At 42.3% G+C, this 17,883-nt stretch overlaps 2 pseudogenes; both read left to right on the top strand.

The window, feature by feature from the left end:
• Positions 1-534: 534 nt before the first annotated feature.
• LOC103607348 lies at positions 535-1,371 on the top strand (annotated as a pseudogene).
• A 5,220-nt stretch (positions 1,372-6,591) lies between these two features.
• On the top strand, positions 6,592-7,938 carry LOC103607347 (annotated as a pseudogene).
• Positions 7,939-17,883: the final 9,945 nt, after the last annotated feature.

Below are 17,883 nucleotides of genomic sequence, written 5' to 3'. Positions count from 1 at the left end.
CAAAGCTGAAGGCATTACACTACCTGATTTCTAAATATAGTACAAAGTTAAGTAGCCAAAATAGCATGGTACTGGTACAAAAACAAATGCATAGACCAATGAAATGGAATAGAGAGCCCAGAAATAAATCCACACATCTACAACCAACGGATTTTTTTTTTTTTTTACAGCCAAATGATGTTTGATGAAGATGCCAGGAATACATCTTGGGGAAAGTGCAGTCTCTTCAATATATGGTGCTGGGAAAACTGGATATCCACATGCAGAAGAATAAAACTAGATCCCTATCTCTCATTATATACAAAAAAAAAAAAATCAACTCAAAATGGATTAAAGAGTTAAATGTAATATTCAAAACTTTGAAACTACCAGAAGAAAACATAGGGAGAACTCTTATTGACATAAGTCTAGGCAAGAATGTTTTAGATTAGACCTCAAAAGCAAAAATAGGTAAATCAGATTGCATCAAACTAAAAAGCTTCTGAGCTCACATGGGCCTCTGAGGACCACAGAGTTCCAGCCCAGCACGTGGGTATGACGGCCAGCCTGTGGATGAGTACCCTGGAACTCTACTTGAAAGAGAACTTCATCTCCAGAGCCTTTGCCACCATGGGAGAGACCATGAGGAGCATCAAAATTATCAAAATCTGCCTCACTGGGATGCCAGCTGGCTACCGCTTTGTAGCATTCACAGATTTGGCCTCAGCTGAGAAGTGTTTGCCTAAAATTAATGAGACACACCTGCGAAACGTTTTAAACTGAAACTATGCCACTTATGCAAAACAACCAGATAACAGCCCTGAGTACTCCCTCTTTGTCAGGGACCTGACCCCAGACATGGACGACGGCATGGTATACAAATTCTTCATCAAAGTCTACCCCTCCTGTCAGGGAGGCAAGGTGGTTTTGGACCAGATGGGCGTGTCTAAGGGTTATGCTTTTGTGAAATTCACAGATGAATTGGAACAGAAGCAAGCCCTGACAGAGTGCCAGGGAGAAGTAGGACTGGGGTCTAAACCTGTGCGACTGAGTGTGGCGATCCCCAAAGCAAGCCGTGTGAAGCCAGTGGAATGTAGTCAGACGTACAGTTACAGCTACAGTCAGTATTACCAGCAGTACCAGAACTACTGTGCCCAGTGGGGCTGTGACCAGGACACAAGCAGCTACAGCTACAGTTATCTGAAGGATGGCTATATCCAAAGCACCGTGCAGACACATGAAGAAGTGAGAGACAACCCTACGCCACAGCTGGATGTGACCAAGGCTAACAAGAAGTTCAAGGAGCAGACTGAGGAGCTGTACAATGCACTGATGGACTGACACCAGCAGCCCCTGGATGCAGTGTCTTCAGAGTTCCCTGCCATGATGTAGCCAGGACAAAAGACAAGTCAGAATGGACTATGTCAAGGAGATGAGAGACTCCTTTTTTAAAAAATTGTGCAACATTTTTGGAAGTATGATTTGTAAGATTTTAATAGTGGCTATCTCCTGAGATTATGAACATTTCTGCAACACTGCTGCCTTCAACTGATAGTGAGCCACTTGAGTTTGAAAACAAAGGGACCAACAGTTGAGCAAGGTTCAAATTGCTATTTTCTTAACAAGAATCATTCACTGCGGAAGTTATCCACACTCCTGGAGATAAGGGCAGTTTGGACATGATTCAAAAATATACTAAACCCTGGGTTTAGAGGCCTTTTCTCAGGTGACAGGCATATAAATCATTAAGGTTCTCTGGAGTTAGAATTCGGGAGGTACCTGCTGTATGTCAGTGCTGTGTATCTGTGTATTTTAGGCCACCACCACCACCAAACTTGCTACAAGTCTGGCATTCCAGCTGGGATGGAAGGAGCATGGCCCATCATGTGGTGGGAAGTGATGGAGCAGGTCTAGCCTAGGACAAAAGGCTCAAGACTTGGGAGTTTGCTCCAAGAATAGGTGTTTTCATGAGTGGCAGTACCTGCAAGGCCTGGAATGTTTTAGGGACAAGCCCCCAAACCCCACGCCATTTCTTGACATTAATTACCTAAATTCATTACATGAATATAAATTTTTTTAAAAACTAAAAACTTCTACATAGCAAAGGAAACAATTGACAAAGTGAAGAGACAACTGGTAGAATGGGAGAAAGTATTGCAAACTATTCATCTGACAAGGGACCAATATCCAGAATATATAAGGAACTCAAACAAAAAAAAAAAAAAAAAAAAAAAAGCCACATAATTCTATTTAAAAATGAGCAAAAGACCCCAGTAGATATTCCTCAAAAAAAGACATACAAATGCCAAACAGGTATATGAAAAAATGCTCAGCATCACTAATCTTCAGGGAAATGCAAATTAATACCACAATGAGATCTCATCTCCAGTTACAATGGCTATATCAAAAAGACAGAAAATAACAAATGCTGGCAAGGATGTGGAGAAAAGAGAACTCTTATACACTGTTGGTGAGAATGTAAATTAATACAGACATTATGGAAAACTGTATGAAGGTTTCTCAAAAAATTAAAAATAGAGCTACCATCTGATCCAGCAATTCCACTACTGGGTGTATATCCAAAGAAAATGATATCAGTATGTGTGAAGAGATATCTGCACCCCCATGTTTATTGCAGCACTATTCCCAATAGCTAAGATATGGAATCTACCGAAGTGTCCATCAATGGATAAATAAATAAAGCAAATGCAGTATATATACACAAGGAATACTCTCCAGCAATATAAAATAATGAAATTCTGTCATTTGCAAAAACATAGATGAACCTGAAGGCCATTATGTTAAGTGAAATAAGTCAGACACAGAAAAACAAATACCACATGATCTCACTCATATGTAGAATCCAAAAAAGTTGATCTCATAGGAGTAGAGAGTAGAATATAGGTTAGCAGAGGCTGGGGAAAGTAGAGGGAAGGGGAAGATGGGGAAAGGTTGCCTAACGGGTACAATGTTACAGTCAGATAGGAGGAATAAGTGCTCGTGTTCTACTTGCTTAGTAGGGTGATTATAGTTAACAATAATGTATTACAGTCGTGTATTTCAAAATATCTAGAAGAAAGGATTTCGAATGTTCCCACCACAAAGAAATAATAAATGTTTGAGGTAATGGATTTGCTTATTACCTTGATTTGATCATTACACGATGATGTATCAAAACATCACATTATATCCCACAAATATGTAAAATTATGTGTCAATTAAAAACAAAATAAAACTGAAAAAAAAAAGGTGGGCTTTGAAGTCAGACACAACTAGGTTGTGCTCTAGCTCTGTCATCTCTACATGATTCTGAGCGATTTGCTCAGCCTCTTCAAACCTTGAGTCATTTTCTTTAAAATAGGACCTCTAACATTTACCATATAGCCTATCTTAGCAATTAAATTAAACTGGTTCTTGTCACTCATTAAGCAAGCACTTAATAAATGTCAGTAGTAGTAGTAGTATTACTATCATTATTACTATTAATTTTATTCCCTAGTCAGGTAACAAGAGGGAAGCCCAGACAAGGCCTGAGCACATGCACTGCAGCCTTACCTGAGCATTCATTCCAGAAAGTCACACAGCCTCTGAGAGCTCTATTGAGACTCACAGCTGAGATGTGAGTATGAGTTCAAAGTTTCACAGTACATAAGACCAGCAACCAGAAGCCCCTTCCTGACCACAACTGCCCTGTCAGATCCTTTGCGCATTGAGCTTTTACAGCAAATCCCTGGGCTCTGATGCAGAGCACAACCTGCCAAAGCTCCACATGTTCCTGCTAGGCTCTCTGCCATGGAAAATCCATACTGTGGTACTGAGGCAGCCAAGCAAAGGCGCCCAGTGAAGCTTATCCAAGACAAGCTTTGCCCCTACTGGTTCTGCAGTCCCCAGGGGGAGCTTTGCATCTCCTTCCTGAGAGCTTAGTCACAGCTTCCATGCAGGAAGCCAGCACTCCATCCCGCCCAGGTCTGCTGCCCTACGTGGCATGGCTTCTGACCCGAGAGGCAGAAGCTGAGCATCCTTCCGTCCATTGCTATGCTAACATGGTGGGGAAATGGCCGAGCCGGGCCAAGCCTTCCCTGGGCACCCACGGCCCCAGGTAAATGTCCTTATCTTTGGACTTAACATGTAATTTTTTTTTCCGGGTAATTACTTATCTGTCTCTTCCACTAGACTGTGAACTCCTGGAACACAAGAGAACCTTTATATTCATGTTTATATTTCTAGGCACTGGCACTGGCCCACAAAAAAATTCTTGGTTAGTGTTACCTAAACTGTCAAATAGCTAAATCCTAAAATGTGTGGCCAGGATTTTTGAAGTGTGTCAATATAAAGAAAGTCCAACAAACTGCCCCCACGACACTCAGACATGTGTCACCCTACCACTAGACATTCTTCACTCACCCAGCCAGTGGCCCCCATGTAGAGAAACAGAGTCAGAAAGCAAGAAAGTAGGCAAAGTAGGCCTCAGAGAAGCCAACCCCTCAATCACAGTCTTGTGAACATTACAAGCTCCCCACACCCAACCAGCAAAGCTACCCTAGAACAATCCAACTTCCATCTTCTCATGCCCGCTTCCGAGCTCTGGGGGCTATTGGAGACCAAAGCCTCCATCAGTCATGGCCTCCAGCCCCATCTCGGCCCCCAGAAGAGTCCAGCAGCCTTGAATATTCCCCTGGTGAGAAGGCTCTTCTCCAGGACCACTCTTCTAAGCATTCCTCACCCTTCTGACACCCTCAGGACACTACCTCTTATTTCACCAAGAAAAGAGAGGCCACTGATAAGAACTCTCTCAATTCCTGTCAACATACTACCCTTCCTACGTGGACACGTTTCATCTCCTCCTTCCCTCCAATTACAACAAATAAGGAATCCCTCCTCCCGTCTAAGAATAATCACTGCACTAATTTCTTCCTCAGAGTATCTATATCTCTCATTATCTGAACCATCCTTCAAACTTCAGCTTCTGCTTTTCTAATGGATTCTTTCCAGCGGCATATAAGCTCAAGTCTGTTTCGTAATTAAAATAATAAATAAATGACAACAAAAATAAACCAACAAAAATTCTCATTCATCTTGATATTTTCCCAAATGAGTTAAAAACTTAGGTCCACACAAGAATTCGCACACAGATGATTACAGCAGCGTTATTCATAATTGCCAAAACTTGAAAGCAACCAAGATGTCCTTCAACAGGTGAATGAGTAATAAATAAACTGTGGTATGTCCAGACAATAAATATTATTCAGTGCTAAAAATAAGAGAACTATCAAGTCACAAAAAGACATGGAGGAACCTTAAATGTCTAATACTAAGTGAAAGAAACCAATATGAAAAGGCTACATGTGATGTAACTACAACTATATGACGTTCTGGAAAAGGCAAAACTATGAAGACATTAAAAAGTTCAGTGATTGCCAAGTTCAGTGGGGTGTGGGAGAGGTGAACAGGTAGACACAGAGGACGTTTAGATCAGTGAAATTATTCTACATGACACTATAACATCGGTTACATGCCATTATACATTTGTCCCGACCCATAGATGTGTACCACCAAGACTGAATGTAAACTTTGGGCGATAATGATGTGTCAGTGTAGGTTCATCAGTTGTAACAAATGAGCCAGTCTGGTGGAGGGTGTTGATAATGGACAAGGACATGTACCTATGAGGGCAGGGAGTAGATGGCAACTCTCTGTACTTTCCACTCAATTTTGCTAACCTAAAGCTACTCTAAAAAATAAAGTCTATTAAAGCTACACACACACACGCACACACTCTTGTATATATTTTTTAAATCCTCATTTAACCCTCAGTTCCAACTACCGGATAAGTGGGCATTAAAATAATTACAAATTTTGACAGGTTACATTATAAAGAAATAAAAAGTAAGAGGGCTGAGATAACATTGACTGAATATGCTCACCATGCACCCTTTCAATAGCCTGGGTCTTTTGACAGTCATTCTTCATTGTAAATGAACTGTTAATAAACTGCCATAGATCTTAGACTTCTCTGTATTTATTAGTCTGAGCCAGTATCTTAAGTCTAATTACCTTTTGTCTCCACCAAGATTGAGTTTCTGGCCATCTAAAGCAGAAGACAAATTCTGGAACTGGTTATATTATCTGGATTTAGCACATGTTCTCTTAACCAAGTTCTATTTACTGAGTTGACAGAATCTGTCCTAGCCCTTCCGTAAAACATACAGACTGACAGCCACAGCACACTGAACAGTGTGGTTAAGCTAGTATCACGGTCTCTACTGACACACGCTTCTCCTCCCCATTGAACTACATGATTAGACTTTAAGCAGTTTAAACAACTGTTTACCTATAACAGGTAAACATAACAATGCAATTACATGCATTTTAATAATAATACAATTTAATCAAATAATATTTTATATACTTATATATTAAATAAGTATGTAACATAATATATGACTACATACTTATCTTCTTTCATGTACCTGTATATTATAAACAACTTAAATGTGAATATTAAAAACTAGATCAGCTCTCACTACTTCTCCCCCAGACTCCTTGGTAGTCCGTCAGTGGGAGATCCTTGTCACCTTCCTGCCACCACCTCCTCCAGAGCCCTACAAGTCCCTGTCATGCATGAGTGCATCTGCGTCCACGTTGGCCAGGCTGGTGTCCAGATTGGCAATGCCTGCTGGGAACTCTACTGCTTGGAACATGGCATCCAGCCTGATGGCCGGATGCCAAGTGAAAAGACCATTGGGGGAGGAGATGACTCCTTCAATACCTTCTTCAGTGAGACAGGTGCTGGCAAGCATATGCCCAGGGAGGTGTTCGTAGACCAGGAACCCACAGTCATTGATGAAGTTCATGCTTCATCATGCCTACTGCTTGCTCTCCCACACTGAGCAGCTCATCACAGGCAAGGAAGATGCTGCCTGTAACTATGCCCATGGGCCCTGCACCTTTGGCAAAGAGATCATTGACCTCATCTTGGACAGAATGGCTGACCAGTGCACAGGTCTCCAGGGCTTCTTGGTTTTCCATAGCTTTGGTGAAGGAACTGGTTCTGGTTTCACCTCCTTGCTGATGGAACATTTCTCTGTTGATTATGGCAAGAAGGCCAAGCTGGAGTTCTCCTTTACCCAGCCCCCCAGGTTTCCACAGCTGTAGCTGAGTCCTACAGGCCCATCTCACCACCCACACCCCCCTGGAGCATTCTGATTGTGCCTTCATGGTAGACAATGAGGTCATCTATGACATCTGTCATAGAAATCTCAACATTGAGCGCCCAACCTGCACTAACCTTAATCACCTTATTAGCCAGATTGTGTCCTCCATCACTGCTTCCCTCAGATTCAGTGGAGCCCTGAATGTTGATCTGACAGAATTCCAGACCAACCTGGTGCCCTGTCCCTGCATCCACTTCCCTCTGGCCACAAATGCCCCAGTCATCTGTGCTGAGAAAGCCTAACATGAACAGCTTTCTGTAGCAGAGAACACCAATGCTTGCTCTGAGCCAGCCAACCAGATGGTGAAATGTGACCCTCGCTGTGGTAAATATATGGCTTGCTGCCTGTTGTACTGTGGTGATATGGTTCCCAAAGATGTCAATGCTGCCATTGCCAACATCAAGACCAAGCTTACCATCCATTTTGTAGATTGGTGCCCCACTGGCTTCAAGGTTTGCATTAATTACCAGCCTCCCACTGTGGTACCTGGTGGAGACCTGCCAAGTTTCACTGAGCTGTGTCCATGTGGAGCAACACCACAGCTGTTGCTGAGGTCTGGGCTCACCTGGACCACGAGTTTGACCTGATGTATGCCAAGTGTGCCTTTGTTCACTGATACGTGGGTGAAGGGATGTTGGAAGGAGAGTTTTTGGAGGCCAGTGAGGACATGGCTGCCTTTAAGGAGGATTATAAGGAGGTTGAAGCAGAAAGCGCTGAAGGAGAGAATGAGGGTGAAGAGTATTAACCTGTCTGCTGCAATTTTACATGCTAGTGTCTTGGGACTGTCTTATTTCTGTTCTGTGAAACTGTCCACTGTGGCCCTAAGCTATCAATAGAAGAGGTATTTCCATCTTTAAAAAAAATCTAGATTACTTTCTCAAACTAAGTCAAATGTGATAAGCAGACTTAATAAAACTGAGCCATTAAAAATTGCTGGTAAATTTGGTATGATTGAGAAATTTTTTAAAGATTGGGGAAGGAGAGGTTTATAAAAGTCTAGAAGTGCTCTGCACTTACATTGCCTCCAAGTTTTAATCTTCATTCTATTGTACAGAAACTGAAAGTTACAATTGATGTACCATGGATATGGTTATGCAAGAAAGAAAGTCAAACTATCACCATTTGCAAATGACATGATCATATATATAGAAAACCCTAAAGACCCCAGCAAAAAAACTACTAAAACCAATAAATAAATTCAGCAAAGTTGCATGATACAAAATCAACATACAAAAATCATTATCATTTCTATGTACCAATTACAAACTATCTGAAAAAGAAATCAAGAAAATAATCCCATTTAAAATAGCTACCAAAAAATGAAATACCAAGGAGTAAATTTAACCAAGAAGATGAAATATTTCTACAATGAAAACTATAAAACTTCTAGAAGACACTAATAAATGGAAAGATATCCCATTTTCATAGGTTGTAAGAATTAATATCATCAAAATGTCCATACTACCCAAAATCTACAGATAAAATAGAATCCCCATCAAAATACCAATGACATTCCTCAGAGAAATAGAAAAAACAATATTAAAATTTATATGGAACCACAAAAGACCCCTAATAGCCAAAGCAATTTTGAGCAAAAAGAACAAAGCTGTAGGCATTACACTACCTGACTTCTAAACATAGCACAAAGCTATTGGAGCCAAAACAGCATGGTACTGGCATAAAAACAAACATATAGAACAATGGAACAGAATAGAGAGCCCAGAAATAAATCCACACTTCGGCAGCCAACTGATTTTTGACAAAGACAAATAAGTTCTGGTATTCTAAGAATGATTATAGCAAATAATATTTTATTTCATACTTCTAAATAGCTAGAAGAGATGATCGTGAATGCAATTACCTCAAGTAAATGATAAATGTTTCAGTGATGGATATGCTATCTACCCTGATCATTACAAAACATATACAGGTATTAAAACAATATACAAATAAATACAAATAAAAATACATAAATTTTTTTAAAGAAAGGAAAGATAGTGCTGAACTCCAGAATGAAGTACCTCTGCTCAAAGCCTTTGTTTTTGTTTAAAAAGATAAGCAAATAAATGCACACTCATACATTTTAAGTTAAAATAGCATGTCTAGGGAACGAATGAATCATGTTTTATGCTTCTTCACTTTACTCAGCTTTTTCAATTAACCAATTAACCGCTGGTCCTGATCAGGTAGGATCAAAGGGCTTTTAGTGTAGCGTGGTGCCGGATCCTGCCCAGCTGTAGAAAGCCTGCCTCGGATAAGATCTGCACCTTCTCCCAATTCCTACGGTGAGGTAAAGAGGGCTCTTATATTAGATCTAGGCCTTCAATTATGCCACAGCAATTAAGCCATGTCAGTTATGACATCAAGTATATCTTCAATAAATGATTGCTAGAAGAATGAATTAATGAATAATAACAGAATAAAGAGGACAAATGACAGGATTGCACCTGGGGACCTCAGGAGCCAGGGCAGCCCCCGCTGCTGCCACAGACACCACTACTGTGCAGGTGGTCTGCTGCAGCCACCAGCGCAGCCACTGCCACTGCAAGGGCAGCTCACCACCACAGCAGCAGCTACTGCTGCCATGCAGGTGGCCCACAAACCACTTGACTGTATTGACAGAAGGGGAGTCACCAGCAGAGCCTAGGGAAGGAGATGAGTGAGTGCAGACCCCCACAACCCAGTGGCACAAGGCATGGGGGAATTACACTGCTACATGCGGCAGTACACCTGGGGGTGGGAGGTACATGCACAGCCCACAGGACTGATCCAGGGAGAGACATACACAGAACCCCCCAAGAGTGCAGAAACCCAGGATAGCCAAATAGAGTAAGGAAGAAAATTCCCAGTCACCACCAATCTATCTTTGATTCCCAGTTCCTCAAACTGAGGAACTCCAGGGTAACCCAGAGCACCCATCAGGGTCATGGGACCTTAGCCAGGGTGCCAATTAGTCTGCCAAAGGTCACACACCACAACCAAAAAGCAATAGGGCACCCAGGCACATCTCCCGAGATCTCCAGAGCTCACCCACATCCTCGACAAACCAATGCAGTGTTACTAACCTCAGCAAGGAATCACTAAGTTCCCCAGTGCCTAGGCCATGAAGGCACTCACACGCAACTCCAATACTGAATACCGCCAAAGTCCCCACATGAACACTACACTACTGTGTCTGACTGGAACCAATACTAAAACACACTACTCCTCCTCCTGACTATATTTAGTTTTTCTGTAGCCAAGCTTCCAGAATCTTGTTTCTTTGATTCATTCATAGCCCACTATAAAGCTCCAGGCCTTTTTTTTGCCACATATGTGTCTGGTATGTTTTGACACGTTTGCACCTGGGAATAGATCTTAAAGATTTGTTTAACCATAAATGTTTCAGCCCTACTACTCTTCAGTGAGAAAGAAATCACTGAGTATTTTATTTTTCAGCTCAGAAATTAGCAATCAAACCTGACAGCAATGAATAACTATGTCTTACTCTGAGGTGTAGACAGGTTCAGTAAATACAGCCTAAACTTACGTGAGTTTAAAGGTGCTAGGAAAAAAATATCTTGCTGAAAAAATCTACTGGGAGACAGGATAAAGCAGTAGTAAAGAGATTAGTAGTAAAGACCTGAGTTCAACTTCAAGTTCTGACATCTGCTAGTTGGTTTAAAAAACAAAGAAGATATAATCCTTGGCATCAAGAAGCAGACATCTAATGCGGATGGCAAACAGATGATTATGCACAGTGAGGTGAGTGCAGGGATGCAGGTATTCGGTCTTGGGGAGCGCAGAAGATGGGCGCCTGAGGGAGAGAGAGAGAAGTGAAATGCTGTGGTATGAATGTGTGCTCTCCCCAATTCATGTGTAGAATCCTAACCCCCAAGGTGATGGTATTTGGAGGCAGATCCTTTTTAGGTGATTAGGTCATAGCTGGGATTAGTGCTCTAATAAAAGACACCCCAGAGACCTAGCCAGTTTCTTCACCATGTGAGGACACAGCAGGAAGCCGTCATCTATGACAAAGCAGCTGTCATCAGACACCAAATCTGTCAGCACCTCAACATTGGACTTCCCAGCCTCCAGGACTGTGAGAAATAATTTTTTTCTTTTATAAGCCACCTGGTGTATGGTGTTTTGTTACAGCAGCCCGAATGGACTAAGACAGGAAGACTCAAGGAGAAGGGAGCATCTGGATCGAGTTTTAAAGTAAGATTGGAAATTAACCATGGGTGGAAGAGGGAGAAGAGCCATCTAGGCAGAGGGGACCTCAGAACTGTGTTAGATGTTTCCAGATTGAAAGACTGGAAATAAGAGACAAGAAACCATCTCTGCATTAGGATAGTCAGATCTCATTTGGGACATTCAGGAATCAACACAATTCTCAGCACTCCATTCATTACCCTGGGTTCCCTTAGTGGTGGATCCATTGCCCCTTATTCTAGTGATCCATTCACGCTGGTGGTTAAGCAACTCTCTCTCTCTCCCCTCTGCTCTTCCCATGTTAAAAGTAAAAAAATGCTCTCTTTTGACCTCATTTCTGTTTATTCATAATGTTCATTGCCACTGAGCTTCTGCCTACCACCTTTTCGATGTATGTCTTGGCTTCTTTCCGTCCTACTGTCTGCTGATTTTCTATTCATTGCATTCAAACTCACCAAGAGAGGGATCTATTGGCCAGGCCTCATCCAGAGCAGAGCAGCCCTGCTGAGCAGAATTCTCATGACAGGCCACCTCGAGGCTGCTGGTCAGTGGTGTCTGTGTCCGATACTCCTTCCTGCTTGAGTTATCCATGCTCAGAGCAGTGCAGTCACACAGTTCAGAGCACACTAACCTATATGTAAATGGTTTAGTTCAGAAGCATGTTCTCCAGTGCCCCATGCAGAGGAACCAAGGTAGAAAAGCAGCTCTGCCTGGAACTGCAAGCTGTTTGGCCACATTAAAAAGTAAAGCTGAAACAGGGAATATCTAAGTATGAGACTAGCCCAGGCCCTGGTGGGGTTTGTGTTCAGGTTTAAGATGGAGCAGGGATGAATCTCAGCCTACAAGCTCAGATATATAAGAATATTACATTTTTGCATGTACTTTAAATCAACTTAAATCCAATGCTGAGGCCCCCTTTAACATGGTGGCAAAAAATTCCACCTCAATTGATCATGGGGCTGCCTCTTGGTGTCATGCAAAGATCCCAGAGTCTTCTGCAGGACCAATGCTTGAAGGAGGCTCCCCTTTGACTCTGGTCATTTGTCTACACAGGGAATCTCTGAAACACCCAGTGTTTCCACTGTCACCACTGCTCCTTCCCAGGGCACTGAACAATCACTTGCCTCTGAAGCAGGAAGGCAGCCCGGGGAAAAAGAGCCAAAGGTAAATTTCCACTCTGTTTTTGCTGAAGGCAAGCCATGACCCATGATCACCAGGGGTGATGAAGCCAGAAAGCAGCTCTGCCCCTGAGTCCATACCTGCTGCCCTCTTGCACACAGGCAGGCTCATTTCATGGATACCATCTTCCAAGAATGCCAGCTCAGAGGGTGCAACCTCCACGCCCCTCTCTGTCAGCCATCCTGGTTACAGAAGAGAAACGGGGTATTTATGGGTCTGTCCCATTAGAGAATTCATTTATGAAACAGTCTGGTTAAGCATAATGAATCACAAGACAACACATCTAAAAGGAGGAGGTTGGGTCTGAGAGCTGGGTGTTCAGAGGAAAAGTAAGCCAAGCATCCTCCCTCTCCGCCGAAGGATGTGGCTGAGATGAGAATCCATCACTGACAGCGAGCGACCAGATGGGGAGACACAGAGTGACTGGCAGGGGGCACGGGGAGGGGAGGCTGAGGAGTCATGAGGCAGGAGTGTGTCCTTCAGGACTGATTCGCCAGAAAAGGAGATGGCTCTATTTCAGCTGGAGCTTTAGAGCAAATAGAAAATCAGATCTCCGGCTGAAACAGTTGCAGAAGAAAAACTGTATTCAGAATGCATTTTCCCCTAAAGGAAGAGAAAGTCGTGCAGGGCCACAGAGAAAAGCCTTGCAAAAACAGGACAACAGTGAGCCACCATCAACATAGTCTTCTCTTCTTCCACACTAGGAAGGCCACGGTTGTGGGAAGGGGAGCCTGAAGCCTGGGGTCCCTGTGCTTTCACCGCTCATCGGCTGTGAGATCTCCAGCCACGTGCTCAAAATCCCTCTTAGAGTGGGGATAAGAAGACCTGCCTCACAGGGTTGCTGTAGTTGAGTCCTCTGCAAACTCTAAAACATGAGGCAACTGTGTGATTCCAACTGCATGACATTCTGAAAAAGGCAAAACTATGGGAGACAGTGAAAAGATCAGTGGGTGCCAGGGGTTAGCAGTGTGGACGGATGAAGAGGTGGAACACAGAGGATTCTTAGGGCAGTGAAACTACTCTGCATGATACTACAGTGATGGATACATGTCATTACACATTTGTCTAAGCCGTAGAATGCACAACAGCAAGAGTGGATCCTAATGTAAGCTATGAACTCTGGGGGATAATTATGTGTCAATGTAGGTATATCGATTGTAAAACTGTGCCACTGTGGTGGGGGATGTAGTTTATGGGGGGGCTATGCATGTGTGAGGGCAGAGGGTGTATGAGAAATCTCTGTACCTTCCACACACATTTGCTGTGAACCTTAAACTGCTGTAAAAAATGAAGCTTATTATTTTTAAAAAATGAGGTATATTTTTAAAAAACAAATAAACAAGGTGAAAGTTACTATAACCAAACTCATTAGCATTGAGATTGTGATGCTTGCTGTGGGCATGCATTTCTCTCTGACACAGTCCCAGGGCTGTTGCCTGGGGCCCCCATTCCAACACTGCACAGCACTTAACAGGATACAAACCACTTCTGCATGCCTCCTCCTATGGCTCCCCCAAATGCACACAGCCCCTTGCCTGGCCTAAGTGGATGAAGCAGCCTCAGTCAGTCCCAGGTAGTATGAACTCAGGTCCCTGCTCCTGCTACCATGTTGCACTTACAGATTGCTCAGTGGTGAATTCTCTCTATACTCAGCCTGGTACCCACCACCATGCCTCCCTTCCCAGTGTCTCCAAGAGCTGCCAGGCTCTTCTTTTGCTAATATATCACCTATCCTGCCTCTCAACCTCTACAACTGACAATTGCCACAGAGACCACACACGCCCCCCTCCCGTTCCCTCCACCTGTGCTTACAAATATGTCCAGATGGACCACTCTCCACCCTACTCATGTCAACCCACAGGTTTCTGCTCTCAGCTCTTGAGAATCATCATTCTGTTATACATTTCCCTATGGGAAAAAAATAATAGCAGAATTATATTGAACATCTATTGTATACTAAGCACTCTTGCACATTTTATTATAGAATTCTCACTCTAGACTTTGGACTTACAACCAGTTTCCCCATTGTGCAAATTAGAAAATTGAGGTTCAGGAGGTTGAATCTCCAGTTGGTATTTAGAGGAGACAGGATTCAAACCAGGTTAGTCTGATTCCAGAGTCCATGTTACACTGGCTCTGGCATTCCATCCTCAAATTTCTCTTAATTGAAATGTCCTTCTGACTCTACTTTCTTCCCAACGGACAGGATTCAAACCAGGTTAGTCTGATTCCAGAGTCCATGTTACACTGGCTCTGGCATTCCGTCCTCAAATTTCTCTTAATTGAAATGTCCTTCTGACTCTACTTTCTTCCCAACGTTGATCAGTGAAAGTGACTTCTCCTCATGCCCGTTGTTCATTATGGGCCAACCTTCAACCTCCTTCCCTCAACAGATGCTGTGCAGGCCATGGGCCTATACCTTTCCTCTGGACTCATCATGGCCCTTCTTCTATGATGTCCTCTGTTCCTCTGTCATCATCCTCAACACCCCTATTAACAATCCTGTTAATTCTTTAGCCTCTGAGTTTCTCCACATTACTAATGGCCCCATCTCTACTTGACCACAGGAACCTGCAGGGACACAGGAGAATCCCATAGGCACCATCATTGCTCCAAACAGCTGCAAAGCATCACACCATGCCTATAAACTCCTAGTGTCCCCATTCCTGATCCTCTCTCTAGACCCGCCTCTCTAACCTGTGTTAGCTACTCTTTCCCGCCAAACAGCTGCAAAGCATCACACCATGCCTATAAACTCCTAGTGTCCCCATTCCTGATCCTTTCTCTAGACTCGCCTCTCTAACCTGTGTTAGCTACTCTTTCCCGGGGCCCATTTGCTCATATGTCACCTATGTCACAGATAGTCACTTTAACAATGCACTCACTGCCATCCTAGCACCCCATTTTCCTTCCAAATGCAGCCTGTCCACTGCTAAGCAACACACTCTCTCCTAAGATTTTCTCCAGAAAATCTTGGCAGCCTAAAAAGTGGTTATAGAGTAATAAAATGACCCTGAGCCTTTTTCAATGTAAAATCATATACAAGGTACAAATCACAGCAGGCCCCTCCCTCCTGCTGAGAACCCTTTCAGTCCGCTCTCAGCTCTCTCTCTGTGGGTGGTACTGCCCATAGCAGCCATTCCCGTTTCCTTAGCCTTAATCCCAAACTTACCACCTCACTTTCTTTAGGTAATTTTACTTTTACTGGGAAGATTACAACAATTTAGTGTGAATTTCCTCAGCTTTCCTAGCTGTCCTTAAAATATCTCCAGCACTTTTTTCTCTCTCTTCTCTGAGAAATGTCCTGCTTCTTTGCCAAAACTAATAATTCCCCTTGCTCTTGATCCCTGCTGTGGATTGAACGTATCCCCAAAGCTCACTGAAACTTAAACCCCACTATGGAAATCCTAGTATGGTAATTGAAAGGTGGGGCCTTAAAGAGGTAATTAAATTGTGAGGACTGTGTCTTGATGAATGGATTGATCCATTCATGGAGTAATGGGCGTGGTTCTGATGGCTTTTAAAAGGAGAGCAACTGAGAAGCGTAGCTGTCTCTTGCTCAGCCATGTGCCATGGGATACCCTGTGCTGCTATAGAGTGACCACCAAAAAAGGCCCTCACCAGATATGTTCCCTGGACTTTGAACTTCCCAGCGTCCACAACGGTAAGAGATAAATTCTATTTCTTCGTAAATTACCCAGTTTCAGATAGTTCATTATAAGCAATAGAAACAGACTAATACAACCTCATTCATTCTTATCTCCCCCGGCCCCTCATTTTATCTGTAGTCGCTTCTCTCCCCTCTATCTCCAATATTTTCCTCTATCCCTCCCTCCTCTGGCTTCTTGCACTGTGCCCATAAACAATACGGTGTCCCCATGCTAAATGAGTGCTTCTGGCAGGGACAACTGTGTATTCAGGAGTCATTACTGAAAACTATGAAGCAGATACTATGCTTGGTGCTGGAGAGACAAAGAGAAATATAACTTCCACTCTTGAGAAGCTCTCATTCCAGGGGGAGAAACAGATAAATGAAAAATGGGATAAGTTCTAGATGAGGAGTAAGTACAGGATTAATAAGATAGTAGATAAAAGACATCTACTCCAGACAGGTAGTATTCTCTCAGCTGTATCAAAGGACTAGAAGACTGGAATTACATTTTCTAGACTTCCTTACCATTAAGGTTCCAAGGTTATATCCTAACTCAGTTCCTCACCTCCTCATTCCCAGATCATAGGAGCATTCTCCTGGATGATCATGGTTTCAAATCATCTTCCAATTCAACCTTCACCCAATGTCAAGGGTAAAACATCACTTCATAACAGACACTTGAATGGTAAATATCACTCACCAACTCCAAGCTGCAAAAAAAGCTTATCTGAACTGCACAGCAATGGAACAAGCTACTTGCAAAGTAGACAAATTGCATCATTACTAGTGATACCACTTATTTAGTATTTATTCTGTTACCTCTTGTTACTTGTTATATTTCCATTAGCATATGACTCATTTTCTTTACTAAATTGTAATTTCCATGAAGGAAATGCTACAGATGCAGGAGTTTTGTATCTTTTACTATTGAGTCATGCCATGTCTTAGTTCCTTGGCAGACTAGAAAAATAAAAGGCAAAAGATAAATGAAGAGAGATGTTTGCAGTATATGTGATAGGTACAGATCTTATGTGTATTATACATAAAGAGTTCTTATAAATCCCAAAGAAAACAAACGAACACATTAATAGAAAAATGGTCAATGAACATGAATAGGCATTTTGCAGAAGAAATATAAGTGGCTAATATAATTTAAAAAACTATGCAAACTTACTTGTAATCGAGAAAATACAAATTAAATTAAACATTAAATTGATATAATATTTTCAATCTAAGTATTTTTAAAATATATGAGTTGGGTAAAAATGAAACAAAATAACAATAACTAATATTTATTGAGCCAAATTCTCTACTAAATCTTAAATTCATTCTTTTAATCTTTACAATAAGCCTGTGAGAAAGTTACTATTATTATTCCCTATGTTTTACAGGTAAGGGAATAAGGCACAGAGAGGTTAAGCAATTTACCCAGAGCCACACAACTAGACAGTGCTGAAGACAGAATTTTAATTCAGGTACATGGACTTCAAAACCATGCTCTTGGCCATTTACTCTTTTGTCTCCACTAGAAGACTAAACATTTATTGAGTATTTTCTATGTGCCAGGTACAGTATTAAGTGTTATGCTTAAGTTGTCTTATTTGACCCTTACAGTAGCCCCAGAAAAGTTTTTCTTTTCTCTATTTTACAAACCAAGAAACTGAG

The sequence above is a fragment of the Galeopterus variegatus genome, unplaced genomic scaffold (assembly GCF_000696425.1).
Source record: "Galeopterus variegatus unplaced genomic scaffold, G_variegatus-3.0.2 Scaffold7350, whole genome shotgun sequence".
NCBI classification, from domain to species: Eukaryota; Metazoa; Chordata; class Mammalia; order Dermoptera; family Cynocephalidae; genus Galeopterus; species Galeopterus variegatus.
The sequence above is the reverse complement of the archived record's forward strand: the minus strand, read 5'-3'. Positions and strand labels throughout refer to the sequence as shown.